We start from the raw sequence: 4488 nt of genomic DNA on the forward strand, positions 1-4488 counted from the left end.
TGTGAGATTTAACAAATCAAACTGGAAGAGTATTCTTGGATTTGAGAACACTATGCAGAACAAGGTGGTAGTAGTACTAATAATAATGAATGTGTTGAACCTTTAATTAAATTTTGGTAAAGACCAATGTAAGTCATCAGGGTCCTCTCTAGAATTTGTTAAAATTAAAATGAGATAGTCAGAAATTTTAAAGACATGTTGAAAGTCAGATAACTACGTATGTATGTATATATGTATGTATGTATATATGTATATGTGTATGTATGTATATATGTATGTATTATGTATGTATGTATGTATGTATGTATGTATTATGTATGTATGTATTTTCACCTTTTAAGAACTTTATTTTCCTTCTATTCTTTTTCCCTTTGCTCAGGGGTCTGCACAGCAGCTCAGGACCCCTCTGTGGTGGCTCCAACACATTCAGTGGCCTGCTCTGTGGGAGCTGCTGACCAATCCTCAGTGGCTGGCTGTGCACTCCAGTCTTCCGTGGGGAACTGCTGGATGGGCACAGAGGGAACCTGCACACCCTCAGACCAGTCGGTCACCTAAGGCTGAGCAGCATTGAACTCAGGAGCTGGTGCGGTCCATTCACCCTGGAATTCCTCCTTGGTCACAGCCTTCTCAGCAGCAGCCTGCCCCTCCTCAATCTCCTCTGGGTCTCTGTAGAAGTAAAGATCAGGCATAACCTCCCATGGGTGCTCACCGGAGATAGTACCTTGCATACGGAGTACTTCCCTGGCCAGCATCCACCACATCAGACCCACTGAGTGAGCTCCGTTTTTGTTGCATGGGATGGCAATGTCCACAAAGCACAGGGGAGAATCTGTGTTACACAGAACAAGGGTGGGCAAGTTGACATAAGAGACCTCTCTGTGAGTGGCTGTGGTCAGCCCTGGGATCGGTCACCACTAGAAGTGGTCGGTCCCTGAAGGCTGCTTGGATCTGGTTAGTGAAGGTCCCAGGTGTGAAGCAGCCAGCAATTGGAGTGGCTCCTGTGGCAGCAGCAAACTTCAGCACAGCTTGCTGGCCAGTGTTTCTGGAGGAGATGTCACTGATGTCAGCAGGGTTCTCCATGGCAACAATAGTTCCAGCTGAGAGCAACAGTTTCTCCCAGGTCTTCAGATTTGTGATGTAGATGCTGTCACTTTTCCTTTTGTAGATGTACTGCTCTATCAAAGTCAAGGTTGGTGCCACCTAAGTGGGTTCCCTGCAGCAAGGAATTTGAGGACATCCATCTCCTTCATCTGCAGAATGTCAAGGGCTCAGGACATTGTGTAAGTTTCCCTTTAAGTTAAGATGGAAATCAAGAACAAGGCCTTATGGACCCATCCCTGGGGTAGCACAGAAAGAAGGTTAACTATTTATGAGACACCAATTAGAAAGGATATAATGCAATACAAAAGTGTGTAATTCACATACTCATTTTAATTTAGATAGGTGATTCTTTGTCTAAGTATGCCCTGAATAGTCCTCCTTTTCCATCTCAATGTGCACATGCCAAAACATTGGGAAGTTGTTCAAATTTAATGGACTTTCTTGTATCTCTGTTGCCCAAGTCTTGTTATATTAATGGAGGTTGTTTGGGGGGGGGGGTAATGATTAGAAGGCATAAACCACTTAACAAATCAGAATGAATGATTTGGGAAAATACAGGAAGTATTTCTACCACCACCTCTAGATGGAGATCACAAGTTCAAAATGAGACCAGTCATCATGGTTGTCTCCAGACACCTTTGGACATGGGAAAAAGTGTACATGGAGTTAACATAGCAGGGTGTTAAATGAGTGAAAGAGATTTGTCAATAACAATGTTTTCTTAGAACTATTTGCCTTAAAAAGCATTGCCACTTCTCTCTAGTCTACATGTCTAAGCAGTGTACTTCATCCCCCATTCAGGGCTATTGCCTCAGACACCCTCTGCTTTGTTCCTTATCTGAAATTAAATAACAAAATAGTGAAAGCAAATGACTGTCCACTAAATGCAATGGACAAGTCAAGCCCATTGCCATTGTAATTAACAGCAAGGAAGGATATTTGAAATTTCTTTTGGTCCGTCTCTGTCTTAGCTCTTATTCATTCTAGAGAATGTTAGAGAATTCACACCCATTAGATTGTAAGAGAGAAACAGGAGACTTGAAAACTCCCTGGAAGAGAAGCAGGTGAACAACCCATAATGGAAATAAAGTAAACGAGAAGTTCAGATCATAATTTTGATCTAACCAAAAAATAAATTCCATAAAACGAATATTTCAGTATTCCCAATTAGATATATGGTACTATTATCAAAATAATATGCAAGTTCTGAAAGGGAACATGTTCTTATCATACATATCTTGGGCTCTGCCAAATGTGGAAAAAGCCACCTGCAAGCAGGATTATGTGAGTCAAAAGTCTGCCTTAAAAACACTACTTAAGGTTAATTGTCATTAGTGTCATTTTCTACACTAATATTAGTTTTTAATATGTTTATTTAATATTTTGTCTCTTATGAATCTGAGTTGTCATTTTCCAACAGATTTTTGACTATGAGTTACATATGTTTCTTACTTAAAACCTCTTCCTCTTATTACAGAGGAAGGAAATATTCCTTTTTTTTTTTTTGCTTGATTCATAACACAAATATTTTTAAGCTTTCAATGATCAACTTCGTCAGTCGGTCTGTTTCTATTATTGTGTTTATGCATGAAATTGATCTAATGCCCAGAGGGGAAGCTTCATGGTCAGCGTTTACAACATTTTTAAAGAGCACATATACATTGACTTCTCATTTTTTAATAAAGCCTTTTTTCTGTTTTTTTTTCTTAAGAACATTTGAAAAATCCAATTTCCCTGCATATATGTTGGATTCTGTTGTTTCTTGGTGGCTGAAACAAAGCATCCTTTTCAAACACTTATGCAACACAGAACTGAACAAGTAGGTGTTCACTTTATATAAATTCTCATCCCTTGTTCAGTTGATATCCCCGAGAGGCCTGCTCATATATGAAGAGAAATGAAGAAGTAGATCAGGGGTATGGGGAGACGGGAGGGAAAACAGTGACGGGGAAGAGTAGAGGACAGAGAAACTGTGGTCAGGATGCAATGAAAAGGTAGCAAGATGAATAAGCAAATATAACAAAACAATACCAAAGGACTGAGAAATGCCTGAAAAAAAAAAAAGTTCAACATCCTTAATCATCAGGGAAATGCAAATCAAATCAACCCTGAGATTTCACCTCACACCAGTCAGAATGGCTAACATCAAAAATTCAGGGGACAGCAGATGCTGGCGAGGATGTGGAGGAAGAGGAACACTGCTCCATTGCTGGTGGGATTGCAAGCTTGTACAACTACTCTGGAAATCAGTCTGGCAGTTCCTCAGAAAATTGGACATAGTACTACTGGAAGATCCAGTTATACCTCTCCTGGGCGTATACCCAGAAGATGTTCCAACTGGTAATAAGGACACATGCTCCACTATGTTCATAGCAGCCTTATTTATAATAGCCAGAAGTTGGAAAGAGGCCAGATGTCCCTCAACAGAGGACTAGATACAGAAAATGTGGTACATTTACATAATGGAGTACTACTCAACCATTAAAAACAATGAATTCATGAAATTCTTGGGCAAATGGATGTATCTGAAGGATATCATTCTTAGTGAGGTAACCCAATCACAAAAGAAGTCACTAGATATGCACTCACTGATAAGTGGATATTAGCTCAGAAACTTAGAATACCCATGATACAATTTGAAAAATACAAGAAAATCAAGAAGAAGGAAGACCAACGTGTGAATACTTCATTCCTCATTACAATAGGGAACAAAATACCCATGAAAGGAGTTACAGAGACAAAGTTTGGAACTAAGACGAAAGGATGGACTATCTAGAGACTACCCCACCTGGGGATCCATCTGATCATCAGCCACCAAACCCAGACACTATTGCACATGCCAGCAAGATTTTGCTAAAGGGACCATGATATAGCGGTCTCTTGTGAGGCTATGCCAGTGCCTCGCAACACAGAAGTGGATGCTCACAGTCAGCTATTGGATGGAACACAGGGCCCCCAATGGGGGAGCTAGAGAAAGTACCCAAGGAGCTGAAGGGGTCTGCAACCCTATAGGTGGAACAACAATATGAACTAACCAGTACCCCCAGAGCTCGTGTCTCTAACTGCATATGTAGCAGAAGATGGCCTATTCAGCCATCATTGGGAAGAGAGGCCCCTTGGTCTTGCAAACTATATATGCCCCAGTACAGGGGAATGCCAGGACCAAGAAGTGGGAGTGGGTGGGAAAGGGAGCAGGCTGCATGGGAGGGTATAGGGAAATTTCGGGATAGCATTTGAAATGTAAATAAAGAAAATATCTAATAAAAAAATTTCTCCTATAATTACCCTTTGTACTAGTTCCTCAGTGCAGCACAGAAGGTAATCTAGATCAAGTTTACTCTGTTGTACGTGCACTAATGGGAACTGAGGCGCCATGGTGAGCATGGG

At 40.9% G+C, this 4488-nt stretch overlaps 1 pseudogene; it reads right to left on the bottom strand.

Moving 5' to 3' along the window:
• Window positions 1–395: 395 nt before the first annotated feature.
• LOC110335848 lies at window positions 396–1277 on the bottom strand (annotated as a pseudogene).
• Between the last annotated feature and the right edge of the window lie 3211 nt (window positions 1278–4488).

Source organism: Mus pahari, chromosome 18 (genome assembly GCF_900095145.1).
Source record: "Mus pahari chromosome 18, PAHARI_EIJ_v1.1, whole genome shotgun sequence".
Classification (NCBI taxonomy): Eukaryota; Metazoa; Chordata; class Mammalia; order Rodentia; family Muridae; genus Mus; species Mus pahari.